The sequence below is a fragment of the Mastomys coucha genome, unplaced genomic scaffold, assembly GCF_008632895.1.
Source record: "Mastomys coucha isolate ucsf_1 unplaced genomic scaffold, UCSF_Mcou_1 pScaffold6, whole genome shotgun sequence".
NCBI lineage: Eukaryota > Metazoa > Chordata > Mammalia > Rodentia > Muridae > Mastomys > Mastomys coucha.
The window spans coordinates 37,848,444-37,873,085 of record NW_022196912.1 but is presented as its reverse complement, the minus strand read 5'-3'; the positions used below and the strand labels follow the sequence as shown (position 1 = coordinate 37,873,085).

Below are 24,642 nucleotides of genomic sequence, written 5' to 3'. Positions count from 1 at the left end.
TATGTACACATACAAGTCAGGAGCATCATTCCTGCTGGATGATCTCTTTCTCTAAAGCTAGCCCAGAGACAAGGGCAACTGTTAAAGTTACTCTTACAGAACAAAAGAGATCTGTGAGGAAGGCTTCATTAGGATCATCCTGACCATTTGTAATGGGACTCTCTGGTATCCCTCAGTACTGGGTGGCATTGAAACTCAGCATGGTGTTTGTGCTTCTAGGAACAAGTATGGGCTAGTAAGATGACCAGGATCCACTGGATCAGCCCATGCCCATGTAGCTATCCCTGGTAAAACTCAACAGACCATAAAACAAAACAAAAGGACGTGAACCCAGGGGAAAAGGATGCTAAAAGGGCTGGGATGGAATGGGGAGGGGGTAATCAAAAGGATTATACATGTGTGTGAAATTGTCAAAGAACAAATATAATAAAATTATAATATATGTGTATATGCACATTGTATATGTACATATATATGTTATATATACATATACATATTATATATATAGGTACATATAATCCAGTTATATTTCAAGTGCTTAAAACACAGTCACAGAGCATATGATGGGTATGAAGATCTACCCTAATAGGCTGGGAGATGAGTGGAAACTGGCCTACAGGACAGAGCAAGGATAGATATACACATATTATAGAGTGGGGACAGAACAAGTGCCTGACATTGAAAATGTAAAAATGTAACCTGCCTACTTATTCCATTTTTTTTACATAAAGGAAGGTTCTGATCATGTAATAATCACCTTTATTTTTCCAGTGAAGAGTATTAAGTTCTACTATTCATGATTCTGCCATTCATAAATACTAAGGAGATATTTGCCCTTTTCTCTCTACCATTAATTTATTTAGTGAATCCTTAAAATCTATCAGTGAGTTTCCTTTATATTTATTATTACTTTGGCCCTCATCTCTGTGCTTTGTCCATTAGGTTACCTTCATGTGGATTTTTGTGTTCTTTTGACACTCAATCGTGTGTGTGTGTGTTACATGTGTGCATGTATGTGTGTATATACATGTGCACTTGTGTGTATGTGTGTTAAGCATTTATCTGTCTTCTATTACCACAGACTGCACTGAGCTCATTTTTCATTTTCCCTCCTCCATCTCCATGTTCACTCATTCCTCTAAGTAGGTCTGATATATTGAAGAATCCTATTAGGGACTACAATTTGTATTTAGTCAACTAGGATGCTGGTATTTCTGTGCCTTCTCTGCTGACAAAGAAGTAAGTATAAACATGTAAGCATGTGCTTACATAAACATTTCCCTAAATATTTCGACTTCAAACAACTGTTGATCTTAAATTAAGAATGAATTCGTCCTGGTATTTACCAGCTGAATCTATTGTTCTAAGCTTTAGTCCTTCACTTAGCTTGTGTGTACATCCCCATGTAACAGACACAACCTGGCTCCTAACACCACACTTCATCTACTAACTGTTCAGTTTGTTTACATTATGTTTATATTTTGTTTATATTATGTTTATATTATACATATTCATACATATGCTTGCACGAATGCACACACACACACAATTGAATTAGTAACAGAAACTTCATTGATACAATTTATCAATGAGAGTACAGTCCTTCTGCATTTAGCTCTGACCAGTAAGCCACAGTTTACACTCATCTCCCTGCCTGTTAGGGTAAGTCCTCATACCCACCAAATCCTCTGTGAATGTGTTTTAACACTTGAACTATAAATGGGTTATTTTGTTACTGCCTGTATCTCATGGTGAAACTCATAATGCTGAACAAACCTCTTACATGATTTAACAATTGCATGTATCATTTCATTCTTTTTGCTATAAATGTTGATGGGTTTTGACAAAGTTAGTGTCATATACTTGGCAGTATCTTGCAATACAGAATAATTTCAACAACCTAGAATATCCATGTGCTTAATTTCTTCAAGTCCTCTTCCTGTTCTGAGCCCTAAAACACTGAACCCCCACATTTCTTGCACGTTCAGCCTACCCATTCTGTATCTAAGTCAGTATTCTCTCAATAGCAACATCTTATAGAGCTGTCTATTCATTCATTGCAACTGAAGTTTTACATTGGTTCTATTGAGATAAATAAAGATAGTATTCCCAGTGTTAGAAAGTATGGAGAATCCTTTGCATACTAAGGAAAGGAAAAGATGTTGAATATACTAATAGTTACTAATACTTACTCATTAGTATGGATCTTAGCATTAACATTTAATTAAAAGTTAAAATTCTTATGGATTTCAGGTTACACATCTTGATGCAATTGAGATGTTTTCTAAAACACTTGCAGGTCAAAAAATATTTGTAACAGATAATGCATGCAAGAATTGTCACTATTACTGTGCAGCTTATTTAACTCTTTAAGAAAACCCATAAGGTCTTCTATAGATATAGTCTTGAATTTTGAACCTTTATGAAAAGTTAATTTAAAAATCACAACTCTGTCCATTTATGAGATTACTATACAATTGTTTACTGCGAAAGGTACACATCAACTGAAGCAAAATATTAGCTAGTAATAGACTCAAAATCTTTTTTAAAATTACATGGATGTATTTATTTGCTATTTATTTACTGTTTTACTGTTGGTTGATTGAGTGTGTGTGTATATGTGTGTGTGTGTGATGCACATGTGCCATGACATGCAAACAGAAGCAGAGGACAATCTGTAGGAGTCAGTTCTCTCCTTCTATCATGTGGTCCTGAGGATGAACTCAGGTTGTCAGTCTTGGTGGCAAATACCTTCACTCACTGAACGGTCAACTCTCAAATTCTAGCAAAAGAATTTTGACTTAACAGTTTTATTCTATTGTTCTAAAAGTATTCAGAGGTGTAGAGGGTCATAAAAATAACAGTGGTTGTGATAGAAATATTATATCCCTTTCCCACAAAGCAACTGTGACAGCTGGGGCAAATTATGTCCGTTATGAATAGACTCCGAAGACACTTACTTTAGAACTAACCTTACATTGACAATACATGTGAAGAGAGCAAGTTCTGACACACATGCCAACTAATGTTTCCCTGTGTGAGCATCTTATACGGCCAGTCCATGGGTCAGACTAGAGAATGTATGTTGCTGCAACATGGAGCTCTGAGTGTTTCCATGATCTCAGATATCCACAGAGATTTCTCTACAATCTCACCTGCAAACTAAAGTTCCACAATCTTTTCTTGACTCTTATGATGACAGGGAATAGCTATGGTTTATTTTGACTTGACTCTGACTTGTACACAAGCAGGTCCATATGCCCAATATGTCAAGGGCACACAGGTCAACGTCTAGAAAACAGCAGGGAAAGGCTTCATGGGTGTGCAGCATCTCACATGGCCCGTGGCTGAGGGCTGATAACTGATGCTTCCCCTCTAGCTATACATCCTCTGTATATGAAATGACTTTTAAAATTAGTTATACAATTCTCAAAACAAGAGGGAGAAAGAAATAAAATAATCAATTCTCCAAGCTAGAGGTTTATTGGGCCAGAGAGATTGCTCTTTTATTTAATCTGACTAAATGTTATTTCTCAGTGTTGTTGGTATGTGAATGAGTCCCTCATGTCTTGTCTAATATGGAGAGCATTCTTCTTGCTCTCTCTCTCTGTTTCTCCTTTCTTTCCCTTTCTTCTTTCCTTCTTTCCTTCCTTCCTTCTTTCTTCCCCCCTCTCTCTCATTCCTTTCTTTCTTTTTTTACCATTTATCCTTTTTGCTATTAACACTTAGCCTGGTAAAAATGGAAGACTTTTGCAAATATGAGTGGACAGAGGCACCATGTGTCATCTAAAGGGTGTCACCAGCCTGAATGCTCTCTGTACACAAGGGGCAGTGCAGGATCCCACTGGAACTGCACTTTCTTGAAGGTCAGGCCAGATGGAGGTGTGATACTTATCGTTGTCTGTACTAAGCCCACCTAGGAAAGTTTAATGCATCTCTACTGTGCCCTTCAAAACACACACTGTAAAAAGAAGAAGAAGAAGAAAAAAAAATCCAGATATAATCACCTTCTATCTGGAAGGATCCAGAAATGAGAGATCAACATTCCTGCCCACTGATGAAAGAGGATAGTCCATGCTTGGCCAATTTACCATGGTAACTGTTTCTGTTACCTCTGCCTGACCTTTAATATGGGTGACAGAAAAACCCTAAAACAGAACAGTAAGTCCCTCATTTTCGTAGGCTAGATGGAGGTCACATCCTGACTCTAGTGAAAGGCCATCCCCAGGCAGATCTGGAGGAGGGACCCTAGAACAGGAGGTATAAGAGGGACCTGCCTGGTGACATTGGAAGGCCCTGGCACACTGAGCTGGTGGAGCCTGGGTTAGGCTCTTGGCTTACCCATGTCAAGAGAATTGGAATGTATTCGGTACCTATGATATTGTTTATCTTGGTGCAAAATCTGTAACAGCCTGCCTGACATACAACATTACACATGAGAAATTTGCACTCTCATAGGGTTTGAAACTCTAAATTATGCACCCCTTCCTTAAGGTAATAATAGCAATTCTTGCCTGTGAAAGTTACTGGGGCCAAATGACCCAGGCAGGAAGCACTGGACACAATTCCCAGGGCCCAGGGCCCACACAAGGAGGAGAAAGGTGTTAAGGCCAGATTCTCTGCATTGTCACTTCTTGACTTCAACTCAGGTGAACTCTGGTTTAGATTTGTCTTTTCTACCTAAAGTCTAGAATCCCCCAGTAAAGTATCTGCCAGGATAGAAACTCTGCTTGGAATCTTCCTGAAATGCAAACAGTGTAAAGGTCACTGGCAGCAGCATCCCAGTATATTTACACATGTCTCATAAACTCTGGCAGAGAATTTTCCAGGAGATGGTGCTATCTCCGGGGCCATCTTCCGGAGGCTCCTATAATCCACTTTCTGTTGTTTTTGGCATCTATCTGCTTCCTGAAAGGAAAATGGAGCTCAGTGAGAATGTTAAGCAAGGCCAAAGATGTATGCATGTATGTATGTATGTATGAATATATGTATGTATTTGCATACATATATATATGTATATATATTTAATGTAATAAATAAAATATTAGAAACCATTGTTTTGAGCGTCTTCTCAGTGGCCCAAAGTTAAGTGACAGACCAGCATTATCAACCCTCCCTCAATCCAGTGTGTTTTTCTGGGGCTTTGAGGGACTCTCAGCCTTCTACTGTCTTTGAGAGTGTGAAAGAGGAGGATAAATCACTCAATATTTTTGACGACTGCACCAGTAGAAAAGTATGGGGTATTGATCTCCAGATTTCTTGTATTAACACCTTCCTCCTATAATTATATAAAAACCACACCACTGAGGGTTGGAAGAATAAAGGAGTTTATTTTTTTAATGAAGTATTTTCTCTTTATTTCTCTTTTTGTAACTCTGAAACATAGAGCAAAGTCAACTTTGAATATTAATTTTCTTTTGGAGTAGAGTTTTGTAAGATGTAACTTGGGTATCAATTCATATACTCACTGAACACACTGAGAAGCTAGAGCACACCCATGCCCTTCATCAGCTGCTTGATGTTACCTCATTATAGCTTTTCCCCCTACCCACCGGCATCAACAGACCTGTTCTCCAGCAGGAGGATTTGCCTTTTCGAGAAAGCCAGGTACTCACACACACACAGTATATGACTTTAGATGTTGGGCTCTTAAGCATTAAACATAACGAGTTTGAGCTTCACCCACATTACTACCTTTGTCTAAGTGTTCTCCGTTATGGTGGTCAGTAGTATCCTACAGCATGGGTGTATGTTGCAGAAAAGATATTGGTCCGAACAATGTTATTCATCATAGTCCTCAATGCCTACGATTGTGTCATACAGCAGTGGAACTTTGCACGATCCATGTGGGTCCGATGCCACCTAAATCCTTATGAAAGGGAAGGTCAGAGGCAGAAAGGAGCTGCAACCACAGAGGCGGAGGCCAGAGTGGTATGGTTTGAAGATAAAGACTAGGGACCAAGGAACACAAAGACTCTAGGAAATGAAAATTTAGAGCGATGTGTTTTACTCTGTGCTTTCCAGGAAGATGGCTGTCCTGAAAGCATTTTGGTTTCTGACGCCTGACCTCCACAGCTGTATGCCGGTAAGTCTGTATGGCTCTAAGCAGTTAAGCTTGTGGGCACTGGAAGGAGCTGTGGCCATTAACTGACACAAGGACAGCAGTTTCTATCCTTATCCAGTGAAGGACATTTGGATCCTTCAAAGCTTTGGCTAACTCTGCGTAGAACTGCAATCAAAAAAGGTGTGTTCCTTTATGGGGGTAGTTGCCTAGAGGTAAGGTGGTTCCTGTATCTGTTCCTACGTTTGACTTTGTGGGTGTTGCCACAATGTTTCCTAGAAGGGCTGCCTGGTTGTACACAATCAAAAGCAACAAATGAGCATCCCAGATCCTCCTCTGATTCATTGGCATATGGTACTATATGTGCTTACAGACTGACCACAGTGCCTTGTGCACAGCGGGGTGCTGTATGACTGAACTGTGTTGCCAGGCTTCTTTTTGCTATGTAAGACAAAGTCTAGCCAATCTGCTCAAGTTGGCCATGAGCTCACTGTATAAAGTGGGTTAGCTTTGAACTGACAACCTTCCTGCCTCAGCCTTTCCAGTAACTGTGATGAAAGACCTAGCCCACCAGGCTTGGCTGCCAATTAACTCAACAATTCTAATACGTGCACAAGTCATACTTAAATCCAGTTTGATCTTGCTTTCTTCTGAGGACTGGCTCTATGGAACATGTCATATCTCATGGATTTCTTTGCTTACTCTTGCATCTTTGCTAACGTGTCTGTGCATGCCGTTCACCTAGGTTTGTAAATTTGGATGGTACTCTTATTGTTGAGGTTTTGAGAATTATTGAAATGGTAACCATATGCACATAATCCTTGTTGGATATCTGTTAACCTTCAAATATTCTTAGTCTGTCTTTGTCTCTGTCCTTTTTAAGGAGAAAATCCTCGAATTTTGATATGATCCAATTAATCATGTTTTTCTTTAATTGGCTGTATTTTGGGTTTTGTTTGAGCCCACTTGGAACTTTCATTGTATTGTAAAGATTTTTATAGCTTGTGCATTAATTACAGTTGGAGCTATGATCGACTTTGAATCATGTTCCTAGAATAAGACAGCCTATTTATGACAAACTTCATGGGTTTACATGAGGATGTCCATGCCTGCTAATTCCTTTGAAAACACATTCTTCACCTTCTCCACTGAATCACTTTGCATCTTTGTCAAATATAGCTTAGCTGTTCTTGTAGTCTATTTCTGGCTTCTGTGGTCCATTTCATTGATCTGTGTCTTCCGTTGCCAGTATTATTATAGCAGCGTGACTACTGTAGCATTAAAATAATGTGCTGAAAATAAGTGCTGTAATCACTTCAACTTTATTCATCCTCCAAATTGATTGTTCGCACCTTTGCATTTCCTTATAAATTCAGGAGGTAGGGCAGAGAATGTTTGTACACTAGAATAAGAACTAAAAAAAGACACCTTCTTGGGTGTCAACATTTAGTGGTATTGCATTAAATTTACATATTATTTGGGCATGATCATTTGAATGAGAATGCCCAACTTAGGTTCAGATATTTTAATACTTGGTTATCAGTTGGTGGCGCTGTGTGAATAAGTGTTGGGGGAGGGGCTGGGATGGGCAGTTGCTTAGATTGCTGAAAGAATTGCATCATTGGAGGGCAGCTTTGTGAGTTTAATGCCTTGCTCCACTGCGAGCTCACTATTGCTTTTTCCTCCTGTGGCTTGAAGATTTGTGCTTCCATCTTCCTGTTCCCAACACCACCACGTTCTGTCTCTTGCTGCCATGCTTACCTGCCATGACGAAGTCTTGTCCCTCTGGGATGGTAAATTCCTTCTCTAAGTTACGTTTGGTCATGTGTTTTACCACAGCCACCGCAATGGTTCCAATACATGGTGTCTTGGTTTCTTTTCCTGCTGCTTATAGTTTTAAGTTATCATCCATTGTGGTTGGGGAGGCACAGCAGCAGAGCTCGAGGACATGGGTCACATGGTATCTGTAATCACAGAAAGCAATGATGGATGCATGAATGGTAGGGAACAGTGATCAGTTCATTTTCTCTGCTTTTATACAGGCTAGGAGCCCTAACCTGGGGGATGGTGCAACCCACTTCAGATAATTTAATCAAGTTAATCTCCCACAGACGTCTTCAGGCACCCATTTTCTGGGGATACTTTTCTTCCTTTTTTTAAAAGTTGATAATAACACTTACTGTCACCTGGTCTGTAATCAGTGACTTGCATTTATCACTTCTAGTTGTGACAAAATATTTAACAAAAGCTAACTAAGAAAGGCTACCTACCCTCCTCAAAATTTTAACTCAGAATTGCTCCTGCCTAAAGGAAATATGGGGACAAAGAGTGGAGCAGAGACTGAAGGAAAGGCCATCCAGAGGCTGCCCCACCTGGTGATCCATCCCACACACAGACACCAAGGCCAGACACTATTGCTAATGTCAAGAAGTTCTTGTTGACAGGAGCCTGATAGAGCTGTCTCAAGAGAGGCTCTGCCCTATCCTGACCAATATAGAGGTGGATTCTTGCAGCCAACCATCAGAGTGAGCACAAGGACCCCAATGGAAGAGTTAGGGGAAGGACTGAAGGAGCTGAAGGGGTTTGCAGTCCCATAGGGAAGAACAACAATATCAACCAACCAGACCTCTCCCCCTCCCCCCTTAGAGCTCCCAGGACTAAACCACTAACCAAAGAGCACACATGGAGGGATCCATGACTTCAGCTCCATATGTAGCTGAGGATGGCCTTATCTGTCATTAATGGGAGGGGAGGCCCTTGATCCTGTGAAGACTTATGCCCCAGTGTAGGAAAATGCTAGAGCAGTGAGGTGAAAGTGAGTGGGAGGATAGGGGAGCATCCTCATAGAAGCAGGGGGCAGAGGGGTGGGATAGGGGGGTTTCAGAGGGGAAACCAGGATGTGGGATAACATTTGAAATGTAAAAAATAAAATAATCAATAAAAATGTTTTTAAAAAAGGCTTATTTTGGCTTATCATTTGTGGAGATAGCCCATCATGGCAGACAAGGCATGGTGGTTGAAGTGTAAAACAGCCGGTTACACTGCATCCACAGTTAGGAAGCCAAGAAACAGGAATGCTGGTATTCAACTCTTTCTCTTTATTTGGTATGGGAACCCAGTCCATGGATGGTGTTGCCCACATTCAGGAGGTATTTTTTTCTCTTTAGTTCAACCTTCTGTAAACATTTTCATTTTTCCTGGAGATATTTCCCTGGTGATTTTAAATCCCATCAATTTAACAATGGACATTACCCATCAATGAGGGATTGACATTTTTCAAGCACTGAGAATTACTACCCACATCTCTTCAATTGCTTAGGATTTTGTACTACATTTTTAGCATATGGAACATAGATCCTGTACAAGGTCCACTACATTTCTTTTCACAAAATGTTTGCGTGCATGTGCATGCATTTATGTAAGTGTGTCTGTGTCTGTGTCTGTGTGTGTGTGTGTGTGTATGTGTGTGTGTGTGTGTGTGTGTGTGTGTGTGTGTGTGAGAGAGAGAGAGAGAGAGAGAGAGAGAGAGAGAGAGAGAGAGAGAGGGAGACAGAGAGAGAGGTGCTTACTGGTGCCCAAAGAGACCAGAGGAGGGCATCAGATTCCCTGGTGCTGGAGTTACAGGCAATTGCGAACACCTTGGTATAGGTGCTGAGAACTGAATTACATCTTCTAGAAGAGCAGTGAACTCTTCTAACCACGGAGCCATCTCCAGCCCAGTGCCACATTTATTCCTAATTCTTTTGTTGAAGTTGTACAAAATGACTTCAGATAGTAACCATTCTGGGATTCTAAGGATAAACAATTTTTTTTATTTGTGCTGCACTTTTTAAAAGCATATTACCAGATTTGTTTTTAAAAATATTTTTTGACTTTATACTATTGAGGCTATTTGAATGGCTTTGTGATTTGTATCTTTTTATACTACTTCTAGTGTTGACAGCATGGTAATGTTGAACTTCTAGAAATAGCTAGAAAGTGTTCTTTCCATTCTCTGGAAGAGATTTTATAGCACAGATTTGATTAACACTCTGAATATTGGGTGGTTGTTTTGTTTTAAACTGTTAGCCATCTCATAATACTTTTTTGTTTATTCTGTTTATCAGTTCAATCTTGACCTTGTTTCAATTATTTTAGTCTTTTCTGAGAGTTGAGCTTTCATCTAGGTTGCCAAATATATGTCGTTAAAATTGTGTGGAGATATGCATACATATATCTTGTACACATGTCTTTATCAAGGGACACATATAACAGTAGCACATTTAACAAAGTTATGTAGTAAGTGGATAGGTGAATGTAAATAACATATATGTAATGTGAGTTCATCTACATTGTCCATTTGATGTATATGGACAGGTTAATGACATTGGAAATCTCTCTGTCTCCCTCTTGACCACTCCTTTCTTCTCATTGTGTATGTATGTGTGTATATCTTGTTACAGTTACAGCTGCTTTATTCCTCTATCCACAGAACTCTCTTCTTGCTTTGTTATTTCTTTTCACTGCCTTCCTGTGCCTGATTCTTTTGCTGGCTACTCTTGACTACCTCTTTGCTTGCCTTGTCTTTTTCTTGACCTTGTTTTCTATTCTTTTAAGTAAAATTTCAGCTGATTGATTCAGAACTTGATTTCCTTCTGTAAGCTGTTCCATACCACTAGCCTTTAAGGAGGCACCATTTTTTCTGCATCCTACAACAATGTGGATACTTTAATTTCAACTTAATTCAACCAGAAATATTTTATTCAACTTGAGACTGTGTCTTGAATCTGTGTGTCTTGTGTGATTTCTGATGTTTTTGGGATTCATTCTTGTTTTGGTACTGTTTTCTGATTCAATTTCATTTCATCTTTAACTAAATTGTGTACCCCAAATGATCTAACTTTCCATCATCAGCTCAGTACCTCAAAATGTGACTGCTTTTGGAGACAGGGCTTTTATAGTGGTAATTAAATTATTTGGTCATTAGAACAGGCTCAATCCAGTATTGCTGGAGTTTTTACAATGACAGGGGATTAGGAGACACTTAACCCAGACAAAGGAAGGACCAGGGAGAGATGAAGGGACAAACAAGGCAGCTGTCTGTAAACCAGAGAACCAGGCTTTGCATGAAACTCACCAGCATGCTGACCGTGGACTTCAAGTCTTCAGAATCGGAATAACAAACATTGGTTGCTTAAGACCCCTAGTGTACAGCATTTTTGTTATGGAAGCCCTAACAAAAGAAACACATAGTTCAGAAATACACCTTATGGTATTTAATATTTCACATTTGTTGAAGTTTAATTCACAATCAAGAAGATGGCCTGTCTCATTTAATTTTCTATATACCTTGATGCATGTCTACACAGTAGTAGAGGAATAACTTTAAGGTCAATTTAATCCAGTTGTCTGGGGATGTCATTCAGCCCTTTTGAATCCTATATCATTTTCTCTTTGTATGTTTATTGATTACTGAGAAAAGATTCTTATAAACATAAGCTATTGCATAAATTTACATAGTCTGGCTTTTTGTTCTGTTATTAGATACAAATCCACCCACTTAGGACTTTCACGACATTTTTGTAGAGGACCCCACTTTACCCTTCTGAAGGTAAAGGGTAAGGTTTGTTCTAAAGCCCATTTTGTTGATAATGATGCATCTCACCCAGTTTTCTATTGGTGATGATAGCTTCTATTCTTTGACTGTTGCAACCAGCAAACTACCTGTTAGCTAATCTCCTCACTGTAGAACTGAAAAAGAGGGAAGATTTAGCTTGTGGACAATTTCATAGATTTAGTCCATCCTATCAGGGAGGGAGTTGTAGAGCAAGTGTCTCCCATTATGGTTAACAGAAAGCTGAGAAAGGAATATAGACAGGAGCTACAGCAAGGTGAAACACCCATGACATGTTCCTGCAATATAATCCCTTCAACTAGCTTCCACCTACTGCTTCCTATTTCCTAATAAGAGTACAGCATCATGAGTGTATTAGGAGATCAAGTTATAGGTAAAATTAGAGCTCTCACCTCCCCCAAGCTCATCAGCTGGCAATAAGATTCCCAGTATTCAAAACTATGGGGGAGAAGGCCACATTAAACGACTTAGGATGCATGAGATTGGTTTCTCAGTTATAGTTAGTGGTGCCTCCAAGTAATCCTGTCCTTATGAAGTCTGCCAGAGGCCATGCTGCCTCTTCATCTTGTCACTCTTGTGCTCATCAGGACATTCCCTATGGGAATTACCTTTTATTTATTTATGTTTTTAGTTCTAACTTAATTTTCATTGTGTGTGTTTATGTAACTTTATGTTTCTGTGGGAACGCAGGCATGTGGGCGCACAGAGGCAATTTGGGAGTCTTCCTTAATTATTCTTCATTTTATTTTTTGAGACAGGATCACTCAGTGATCCTGGAGCTCATTGGTTTTGCTAGACTGGCTGGCCATTAATTCCAAGTCCTTCTGCCTCTATTTCCCCAGAGTAGTGATCACATGGACACACCACTGTACTGGCACTTTTATGTGGGCACTGACGACTTGAACTCAGGTATTTATGCTTGTGTGGTAAGAATGTCATAAGCTCAGCTGTCTCTGCAGCCCCTGCTGTGGAATCTTCTCATAAGCATCTTGACAGTGTGAAAATTCATTATCCTTATCCTTATCTTATATTATCATTATCCTATTTATTATCCTTGGGCTCTAGGGAAGATCCTCACCCATGTACTAATAAATAGTGTAACTAGATCACCTTGTGTTTTAGGACACAGAGTGAAGAACAAAAGATATGACTGTTAGACTAAGGTGGAGTGTGGGGATAAACAAGAAGGGTTCATGTTATACAGGTTAAATGATGAGGCTCTCCAGATGTGAAAAACATGTTACCACATATCAGGAAGTTATTTGAGGAGCATCCTGAGACTCCTTTTTTGTTTGTTTGTTTGTTTTCATTTGCAGTGGTGAGAATAGAGCCCAGGGCCTTAGCCATGGTAAATGCATATTCTAAAATTAAGCTGAATCTGATGTCACTTTGAGCACCCAGAGCCAAGAAAGTTTCACAATGTTTTTCCCCACCATCTCTCTATGGGTCCTTATTACTAGTCCACCCATGCAAAGATTGGTAGTTGTTATTATGCCAGGCCCTAGTTTTTTATTCTGATTCGTGTGTGAGGCCAGCCATATCCAGGTAACAGCCCCCCCAAAGACTGTAAAACACTGCTGGGCTAAACATCAGTCTGTAGTTGTGATTCTCCTAATCTCTGGACTTTAAACATTTTCTTTATTTGCTTGCCATTGTAGCCACTATAAAAAATGAAAATAAACTTAACTTTAATTTCATGTGTTTTTTTTTTATCTATATGAAGAGCTCTTTTCTGAAGAGGTAGTGGTTCCTGTCCATATAGAGCCTTGGGTTTATAAACCAAACCTCAGAATTAATTTACTAGGACACATGGTTTTTCTCTTTTCTTTCCCTCCTGACTATTACAATCAGCAGAGAATATTTAATATCTGATAAAGTTTCCATTTGAAAACAGAGAAGAAAAAAGAAAAAGAAAAAACTACAGGAGAAAGATCACAAAGTATTAGATACTAGATTTAAAGCAGTCAAAAGTTGTATCCAGTGTCCAATGGGTGAACACATATGAATCTAATAACATCACATGTGCATTTCTCAGTGAATGAACTGCTTGCTAATCCAAAGCCATGGAATATCATCTCGTGTATGATGCCAGGGCTGGCAAGGTAGTTTGATAAGTAAAGGCACTTAGCCTTCGAGCCTAACAACCAAATTCTAGCCCTGGAACCTATATGATGGAAATTGTTCTTTAACCTCCACAAATGTACCATGAACATATGTCCTCCCCCATCCAATAAAATTTCGGTTTAAAGAAATGTATGTTAGTGATACAATGTTAAAGAATCATGGAAGACTTGTGTTTGTAGCCCCCACACTGTACACATTGGTTTCCTCCATTGACAACTCAACCTTTTCCTATGAAACGCTGTGTAGTAGAACCACTGAATGTATAATATGTGCACTCACTGAGAAATGAGAGAAGCCACCCGCACAACTGCTGAGAAGCAGGAAGTCCTGAGTTACTCAACATAAAAATAGTTACTGATTTTAAATATGAGAAGCAAAAGTCTTGAAGAGGTTAAACAACTTGCCTAATGAAAACTGTTAGTACATTGATGGTTTTGCTGTTGAGCAGCTGGACACCAAGGCCTAAACATTCAGGACCCAGAACTGGGACTCCATTGTGACCTAAATGAACATTCCCGTGGATAGTGGGAGAATAAAATTAATGTGATTTATTGAGGAACATTTCTTTCTCAGCAACCTGGAAACACAATGAGAAAAGAGAAGACAATGATCTTCTCTTTGAACTTCTTCGCTCATCAAACTTCCCTGTTTCTAGATACTCTTCAGCTCCCAGATGGGAGGCAGAAGTAGATAAATGCATTTTTTAAGGCCTATAAGACGATAATAAATTTTCCTAGCTTAACTGAACAAATGTTTGTGGCCAGCTGTGCATAGGCAGATAACCAGGGTTAACAATTCAGTCACTGTGGTTATTGTGGGGCCTCAGGTTAATAACATTACCTTGCTGTACAAATGAAGGCTGAATCTAAAGGAGTACAGAAGACAATGAGGAGAGGCCAAGTGTGCAGGATCTTATACATTGCTTAGTATTTTGATGCTTAACATAATTATTTGACTCAACACAGCAAGAGAGGAAAAACATGTTTTTCTTCATGTTTAAAATCAATAGATGGCAAAAGTGGGCTAGAGATATATCTCAGAGGGTATAGTACTTGTGTAAGATGCAAGGAATCATGAGATTGATTACAAGCACCACAAAAATACAGATGTGGTGTACATGCATGTAATGCCAGATGTGGTGATACATGCATGCAGTGCCAACACTCCAGGTAAAGCAAGAAGGGGCAGACATTTAAGGTCACCATTCTCAGTCACACAGTGAATTTAAAGCAAAGTAAATAATAAACTAGGTAAAGGAGATTATTTTTTGTCATTCAGGAGTCACAAAGCGCTAAGTCCACACGAAATATAGTGCAGATAGACTCATAGCCCACCCTGCCTCTTATAAGTCAAGAAACCATGAGGAAAAATGCTTTACTTTGGTCAAATATAGCTGTCTCCTGAGAGACTCTGCCAGTACATGTCAGATACAGAAGTGGAGGCTCACAGCCAACTAATGGACTGAGCACAGGGTCTCCAATGGAGGAGCTAGAGAAAGGGCCCAAGGAGCTGAAGGAGTTTGCAGCCCCTTAGGAGAAAACAACAATATGAACCAACCAATACCCTCAGAGCGCCCAGGGACTAAACCACCAACCAAAGAATACACATGGTGGGACTCATGGCTCCAGCTGCATATGTAGCAGAGGATGGCTTTGTTGGACTTCAATGGGAGGAGAGGCCCTTGGTCCTGTGAAGGCTCAATGTTCCTGTGTAGGGGAATGCCAGGAAAGGGAAGCAGGAGTTGGTGGGTTGGTGAGCAGGGGGAGGGGGTGGGAAAGGGGGTTTTCAGAGGAGAAACAAGGATAACATTTGAAATGTAAATAAAGAAAATATCTAATAAAAAAAAACAAATATTTGGAAAATGAGAGGGGGCAAGTCCAATCCTTTCTATGTTGTAGAAGTCCAATGGGCTAACAAGTTGATGTAGGCTCCATGGACATTTCTGAGGCATGCCAGTTAGAAAGTAAAAAAATACATCCTATGGTGAGATGCTGTGGAGAAGCGAGGATCCACTTTTCTGGGAAAACAGTTAAATTCTGAGTTAGACATGAGGGTACCCAGGCAGGTCTTGACAAACTCTGTACCTTCTTAATTTGCCATTGCAAAAATAAATTGAGATTGAATAAATAAACATAAACCCCTCATGCCACTAGAGAGAAGTTCAAATAGGTAGATTAGTCATCTAATCAAAATGTTTGCCACAGGGAGACTGGTTAAAAAAATGTGAAATCTCACTCCCTAGAATTATGTCCTAGAAGACAAAGTCATAGAATTTTTTTCCTAGAAGACAAAGTCAGTGCAGTCATTGTAATACTTGTGGCTGAATCAAGTGCAGAAATGAATGAATGATTGAGCCCTAAACATTTATAAATCACCCAGTCTAAGGTTCAGAGAACATTGTGGAAGAGGGAGGGGAGATAATGGAAGCTCCAGAAGCTAGGGAGAAGGGCTGTACAAGGCTATCTTCAGGGCATGACACAGCCTTTGCAGACATAATCTCGCAGCAGCTGCAGTTTCCTGCACAAGACTGGGCCTGTCTCCAGCCAATCACATACCAGACCTAGGATGGGTTCCTGGAGCTCTAACTGTCTCTAGTGAATTATTGGCAACTGATAGATTCTGGGGGAAGTTCAGACATTGGTTTCAATTGTCATTCCAACCGTGAACCAACCAGCTTCCTGCGGCTATTTCCAAATGTGCAGCCACAGAGAGCCATGAGTAAAATTAGTGAGCCACAAAACAGAGTAAATGTGGGAAGCAGACTTGGAGAGAGAGGAGATACCACAGGGGGAGGCAGATAACAGACAGTAATGGGTGAGAGTAATCAGAATGTAATATATATGAGTTTGTCAAAGAACAAATTTAATCAATTTCTAAACAGAATAAACAATATCTACAGCCATGGACACTGTTGCTTTTTGTAAAATTGATTAATGTATGTACTTCCAAGTACATCATGTTTAACCAAAATGTACTAAATCTTTAACTAAATTCTTAGAATGAAATCAATAAGCAGCTGGTTGATTCTAACATCATCAGACATGGTGAAGAATGGTAGGCTATGTCGTTGTGTGGAGGGCAAAACATATATCAAATAAAGAGCAGTTGTGTGGAGGGCAAAACATATATCAAATAAAGAACAAACAAACAAAAATTAGAATTTTGCCTTCTATATTGGCTTGTTGTGTGTCACCTTTGCTAAAATTCACTCTCCCTAACACTAAAATGCAAGCACATTTACCTTGCAAGATTGTTTTGAGATTGAATTAGAATACAGCTGGGGTACTTCTTGGTGCTGGTCTCTATAAGTGATAGGCATTATGTTTCTGTATATGTAAATGATGTCTCTATCTTCTTAACCTGCTTATTTATACTATGTAGAGGAGAACATATGTAAAGCCTATCTTTACCTCATTCAATAATATTCCTGTTATGTATTAATAGTGCCTGACAGGAAAGGCTCCATACACATTTGCCAAGTGAATGTGCAATGACAGAGAATACAGGGTAGAATCAAGAAAAAAAAATAGCTCAGAGCTTGAACAGGGGATGCCACTCCCTGATGGAACACCTGCTAGCATATGTGAGACCATAGGTTAAATTCCTAGTACAGTCACAAAACAAACTCCAGAGTAGTACTGACCCCAGAGGTCTGGTCCTAGTCACTCTGGAGGCCTTTTGAGGATTCCAGTGATTGTTGTTGGATCTTAGCCTTTGCAAGGTGTACAAGAGAGCATGTGGCTTTTGCATGTGATAGCCATCATAAAAGCGTGAAATTGTTACTGGGAATGTCTTGCCTTCTGGAATAGAGGTGACCTGAGTGAAGATGGCATCATGTGGAGACAGACGATAATAGAAAATGCAGTTGAGGAAAATTAGTTGTAGCATTCTGTATACACAGAAGCACAGTATATATGGAATTCATTGATGACACACTTCAAATAATTAGAGAAACATGTGAAGGTGTCCAATACAGAAGTGTCAATATTTGAAGACATAGGGTTATTAATTACCCTGGTCTGATCACTAAACATTACACACACACACACACACACACACACACACACACAGACTCACAGACATATACAGACACACACCCACAAACACACATAGATACACACACACACACACACACACACACCACGTTTGAGCTGACTTTTTGATTTTTTTGTGTGTGAACAATTGTGTTCTAGATGACATGCACATTTAAAATGGAAAAAATGAGACCGGCTAATTTATGTGCTAATGAGTGCTTGTAGGCATTGCTACAAAGATACAATTAAAAAACATTCTCCAAACACTTGCTCTTTTGAAGAGTCTGCAGGGCAGTGTCTTTGTACGTGGTTTAGGATGTACACACGGCTTTCCTGGAGTATATGGAACAGACACATATTTCTATGGTTCTCTACCTATAGAAGCAATTTCAGTCACTCTTAAGCAATAGCATTCTAGAAAATCAATCTCACTTGATACCACAAAACCAATTTGGTACAAGTCTACTCTATTGGGTATAGGTGTTCTACTGAATAAGGGCTCTGCTTTAGAATATGGCCATCTGGGTTTGTCTCTGTCATTCTAAAGCCCAAACTGTAGAATGATCAGCTAGTTGGGGAATTGACACTTAACGTCATTACCACACAAGTCAAATCAAACAATATGGGGATGTACAAGGCCCCTGAAACCCAACCAATTAACTAAAGTCCATGGACAATTTTAATGCTTTACTTTGTTTAAAAATAAGACTGAATAAAAATTGAATGAGTGATTCAGACCAGAACATCTATATATTGGCTCTCTGTTGAGTGATTATGTCCTAGATACTAATGTATTAGAGCCTGGAAAAAAAGCAATGAGCCAGTCTAGATCCTTGTCTACTCTAAGTTCACAATCTAGGAGAAACATAGGCAAGTAAACATACAACCACGAGAAAAGTGATCAGCTTTTGATAATTATACTGGATGTAGATCATAGGCCAGAATTTATTCTAGTCTTTGAGCATACCTTAACCTCACTTAATCATCAATACTCCGAGGCATAGACAGATTAGGCAATTTACCAAAGCCACGTGGTATGTTAATAATACTTGGGTACACAACACCAGTCAATCTGCCTCTAGGCTGTTCAACCACAATTGCCATAATGTGTGTATAATGAAAATAACATAGAGTAGGAATTTGGATGAGAAAGCAACTGAGCAACTCTATAATACTATATAGAAGCCAATTGTTAGTGCATTGTTTTTCAAATATCCCTCCAAATAGAATCATAGACTATTATTAGAATCTGAAAATGTCATAAAGATACTGTTCATCAAATATCTGCCTTTAGTGGATGAGGATATTTACAGGCTAAGAGGAGAGACAGCCCTGACTGTGTCACTGGTTCCTGGTATGAACAGAGAGCCATGCTTCACCTCCAAGCCTAGGACTGTATCAAGCTACTTTTCAGAAAATACCATGTCTCCTGTACTGAGAGCAAGGCTTGAAAAAAAAAAGAAAGACAATGAGCTTCAACCATCGTATGATGTTACCTGGGATCACTGCATGTATTTATCCAACCTCATACATTTTAGAACTATGTTGCAGGTTAGCACTTGGGGCTTTTGGCTATTGTCTCCTCCCTATCACATCTATCTTACTCACCTGTCATTATGGAAGTGCAGCTAAGTTATTAGGCAATAGAAAGCAAGCCATCTGAATCATTCATTCCATGTTTTTTTTAAAAAAAAAAATTGGCTTCTCCAGATTTCTTTTTTTTTTCAAGTCAAAGTGTCTTTTAGAAATGTGGTTTTAAATTTTTTTGATGTTAAAAAAACCCAGAAAACAAACAAACAAACAAAAAAATCAAAAAGCCAGGCAGTGGTGGCACATGGCTTTAATTCCAACACTTGGGAGGCAGAAGGAGAGAGATTTCTGAGTTTGAGGCCAGCTTGGTCTACAGAATGAGTTCCAGGACAGCTAGCGTTATATAGAGAAACCCTGTCTCAAAAAAAGAAAATTGATATTTGATGTATCTATAAAACTGATAACAGCCAAAAACTTTTGTTTTAATTAAATCTATGAATATTTCCTTTTAGGACCAGGAGGAGAATTGGGAGGGGGGGTTGTATACAAAATAAAAAAAAAAGTATTGATCAAAATGAGTTGTTTAGGGTCCCGTTTTATACTACTATATAAAGTTTAAAACACTCAAAATATAGTTTCTGATTTTTATTGTGTTCTCTCTGTAGACAGCATTCCTGAGCATGATAGACAAGATTCTCCTCTAATTTCTACATATATGGGCATACACACCCAGACCCACATGAAGCTACACACACACCTTATCATAAATACACTTTCTAATTAGGGAATCTCTTAGAGAGTATATATGATTTAAACATGGCCTTTCCTCACAAACATCCAGTCAACAAACTCCAAGAAATCTATAGGAAATTTGCAAAATGGTCTCACTACTTGAGGTCAAAAAGTCCCACACTGCAAAACGTACAAATTAAAAAGAAACAAAAATGCCTTCCTAAACCACATTATCACATATCATTACCTAATGTGAGTCATCAGATTCTTTAAGGGACTGAAGTCAGGGACTCTGTAGGTCTGTCAGTGTCATAGTTTCATAGCAATTCCTACCAAGGCCTTCTCACTATAGCCTTTCTAGGGAACATTTGCTCAGCCATGACCATCATCTTCACTCTTACTCTGAGTTGCTATAAGGATTCCGTCATCATATCTAGAGGGGCCTATGTAGAGTGGTGGAGGGGGCTGCAGGAGAACAAGGTGTTCTAAGACTTGGTGAAAAGTCATGTTAATATCTTGTTCCAGTCATCAGTACAACAAACGAAAACTGTGACACTTGCAAGGGCTTCTATCTGTTCTCTGGACAGTTAGACAAAACACAGAAAATGGCAGACTTAAAAATATCCCAACTATCAGTGGAACAAAGCTTAAGCTACCCAGAACCGTTTGTGACAGCTAGCAATGTCCCTTGTGAGTCTGCTCTGCTCAGGTGCAGAGTAGAAGGTTGACCAGTAGGCCCTTCTGGACCAATAGTATATATAGAAAAGGAAGTAAGGTGATTGTGAGGGAAAGGTTGGCCTATCTCAGAGCTTCTTATAGAAGAAGACAGACACAATGCTTTACATTTACACAAATATTTTCAGTCACCTGAATCTCAAATGGATTTCTAAAATTCATCTAGAATATAGCTTTTTATGAAAAACTCATTTACATTTATGGATTTCTGGGAAGAAAGATCAGATTCTTCATTGTATTAAAATAAAATAAAAACTATCCCTCCAGCATTGCAATTAATATATAATATATTCATGTGATAGATATCCAAATAATTGAAATGCTTTTGTTGAGATATGGAAGACTCAGAAATAAACAAAACCTTTATCTGGAGAAACAGTTTCTCTAGACAAAAAGAAATGCAAGGAGGTGATAAATCTGAAAAGTGGGTAGATAAGCAATATCCTAGTTATGAGTTGATTCTTATTAACAGTGGGACTTCAATTAGTTTAACCTCTTCATTTCTTTTGCTGTAATAATTCTGTGGAGATTTCATGGAGGGATGGGTAATGTGTAAAATAAACTAATACAAACTCACAGTGCTGAGTCCTTATTAGGCAATCCTAAACCATAGCTAATTATTTTTTATTGTTATTATTACTGATATGCTGGGGTTGCCAGAGGGACAGAGACTTTCTGACTTGAGCTTTTTTGGCAACAGTATTTAGAAAAAAAATATTAATAACAGTGTCTGGCTGGAGGCCTGTGTCCTGAGTGTTCTGGCAATGTTGTTTTTGGCTGTCCATGGCTGCTGTCTGTCTTTACCTTGAACTGCACTAAGATTAGAGTTTCTTGTAAATGGTGACTTAATTATTCATCAGAGTCTTTTTACAATGTTTAGCTGCATCACCTATGGGCAGGGAGTGGCCTGAACTGCTGTTTAAGACAGAAACTAGAGTATCCCGGGTGTTCCTCTTCGGGGTTCAATCCCTTATCTCTGAAGGAGAGTGCAGGCTGGCTCCTAAATTTCAGGTGACTGGTGACTGTACTCCTGTACACACTCTCTGTCTCTCTCTCTCTCTGTCTCTGTCTCTGTCTCTGTCTCTCCCCCCCCCCTCTCTCTCAGAGGTTTTGTGCTGAGACCTATGCATGCTGTAAACAGTCCAGGTAAACTTGAGTGATATCAATGGAGAGACATCAGAAAATGAGGCTCTGATGGTCAACTGGAACATCTGTAGCCAGCAAACCAATGGAGGAGCAACAGGTGTAGGGAATGTAAGTTCTCTAGTTGGAAAGAAATGCAAGGGAGTTGCAAATTTGAAAAGTGGGTAGGTTACAAAAATGTGGGTTGACTTGTAGGATCTGAGTAGGTGAATCTCCTGTGAGTCTCTGTTTTAAAGTGTCCTATGAGGTTGTAAAATTCTTCTTTACTCCCCCATTGGGGGCTACCTTCTTTGTGGGAGACCTAGAAAACGGTGGAGGAGGGTAGACATAGGGTTGGATGGAGGGAATAACTTCCTCTGCTTTAGACTTGAAATGATCAGGCCCAGCTCTCATTTCCTTTCACCTAATGACAGGTTTCCTTTCTGCTTGCCAGGGATCATGAGTGTGTCAACCCGTTTCATACTTAAGATCTACTGTTGGTCCTGGCTCCTAAGAAGCTACTTGTAAAGAGAAAGGAGGGGACAAGAAGCAGAAGAGGGAGTGAAAAGGAGGGCCCCAGGCTTGAAATGTTAAAGAGACAAATTCTGTTTGGAGTTCTAGAATTGACGGAAGATCTTTTTGTTGCTGCTTTAATAGAGGTCTCATGTAGCCCAGGCTGGCCTCAAACTCTTACTATGTAGTGTGAGTATTCTTTTGACCCCAACACCGAAGTGCTGGGATTAGTATCCCTACCATACCAGATATGAGAGATTTTGAACAAATTTAAACTTCTCTATGATTTGTCTTTCTGTTTTTAAATAATGTGAGGTGTGGTGGCTCCTTCCTTTCTTATTTTATTATATTTATATATTTTTATGTATATGGATATGTAAGGTTGGAGTCTAACTCCTTGGGAGGCCAGAAGAGGGCATCAGCTTCCCTGAAATAGGAGTTACAGGCAGTGTGAGCTTGTATGTAGCTGCTGGGAATTGAACCTATGTCCTCTGAGAAAGCAGCCAATGCTCTTAAGCACAGAACTTTTTCCTCCAACTTCTGCTTTGGAATTTGATTTTTGTCTTTACATTTGATCTTAACCCAAAGGGCTATAAGAAGTGCTTTCTTGTCTACTAGTGGCTTTGGGGATAAAACGAGGTAATGCGCTGTGATAAAACAGATAGGTGTAGGTCCTTCTGAGTCAGTTCCTGCTTACCTAGTAAATAAAGGATCTCTCAATCCCATCATGCCCTAGGTGTTTGCACTAAAGTGTTGGTTGGAGCAGAGAGGGGGGGAGGGGGAGAGGGAGAGGGACGGAGAGGGAGGGAGGGGAGTAAGGGGAGAGGGAGGGAGGGAGAGAAGGAGGGGGAGGGGGAGAGGGAGGAAAGGAGGGAGGGAGGGAGGAGAGGCCAAGCAGCCCCTTTTATAGCAAGCCAGGCCTATTTGGCTGTTGCCAGGTAACTGTTAGGTAGAGCTTATAAGGAATGGTAACGGTATCCAAGACCCCAGAGCCTCTTAAAAACCTGACTTAGCCCTGCCTCCATGTTTGTCCAGACTTCCTGTTTGGTGGGATTCCCAGCCTCACTTTGAGTCAAAACATGAATGAATGAATGAATGAATGAATGAATGAATGAATGCACGAACGAACGAACGAATGAACGAACGAACGAACCAACGCAAAGGTGGAGGAGTCTCTATTCCCTCTGCAATCTGCAGAGGTGATGTCTCCCCTGGGAGGAGCATTGACCAGTGTGAGTCAGAACCTTAGTAACCTATTGATTTCCCCAGCTGGCTCCCCACCTATCGATTGCTGTGGGCTTGCTGTAGGAGCTCTTTAGGTCAGTTTCTATCCCTGTCACTTTAGCTGCTGGTGCTTTACTATTATTACACTCTGAGATTTGAGGTGGCACTGGGCTCGCCCTACCCATTCAGCCCAGTATCCTGTAGGATGCTGGGGCCAGACTGCTGATCATGCTCAAACCAAGCACTCTCGTTCCTAAATGTCACAAGGTGAGGCACAAGGGACTAGTAGGAGCCAGAGTACAATACTGTGCCTTGGCGGGTGGGGATCCCCTCCCTCTCTTTCTCCATCCTATATCATCATTCAAGTATTTGGACAGGCTGGGCCTCTTTTACACAAACAGATCCTGCTCACAGCAGGTGAGCCGGCTGTATTTGTCACCACCCCCTGCAGTTCTGTTCTTTTTTTTTTTTTTCCTTTTTAAAATGCAGTCACCGCAATAAATTAAACTTTCATGGCTCCATTTCCTTCTTTCCTATTGCGGAACCCTGACATATTTCCTGAAGGAAATACTTTTGGGATCATAATTGAAACACAATCATTCATAATGGAAGGAGGGAGGCCGAGGGTAATAGAGTTAGCTCTCCTTTCTCAGGGCAGACATGTTAATTACATTTTCTATTTCCGCTCATTACCTCGGAGCAGGTCTCTGTGGGCTGCCCTGTTTCTCCTATTCCTTCTTAGCTGAAGACATCTGGAGAAGGCACAACAACTAAAGCCACGAGCTCCTTGGTAACGGTCCACCTTCAGTCAGCCATGGCTTAGTTTCCTTGTGGGGACCAAAGCACCGAGCTCTGTTGCCATCTTCAGGGCTGGCCCTGCTGAGCTTGAAGCTTCCTGAACTCACTCAGCCTCCTGAGTTCAGACTCAATTCAGACCCGCTGCCTTCCCTCTG

General features: G+C 39.9%; 1 long non-coding RNA gene across 1 annotated transcript; it reads right to left on the bottom strand.

Annotated features, from left to right (window-relative positions):
• Positions 1-7,364: 7,364 nt before the first annotated feature.
• On the bottom strand, positions 7,365-24,623 carry LOC116080464. Its single transcript, XR_004114448.1, has 3 exons — positions 24,383-24,623; positions 11,178-11,273; positions 7,365-8,025 (listed from the first exon to the last, which is right to left on the bottom strand). It is a non-coding gene; the product is annotated as an uncharacterized LOC116080464 (long non-coding RNA).
• Between the last annotated feature and the right edge of the window lie 19 nt (positions 24,624-24,642).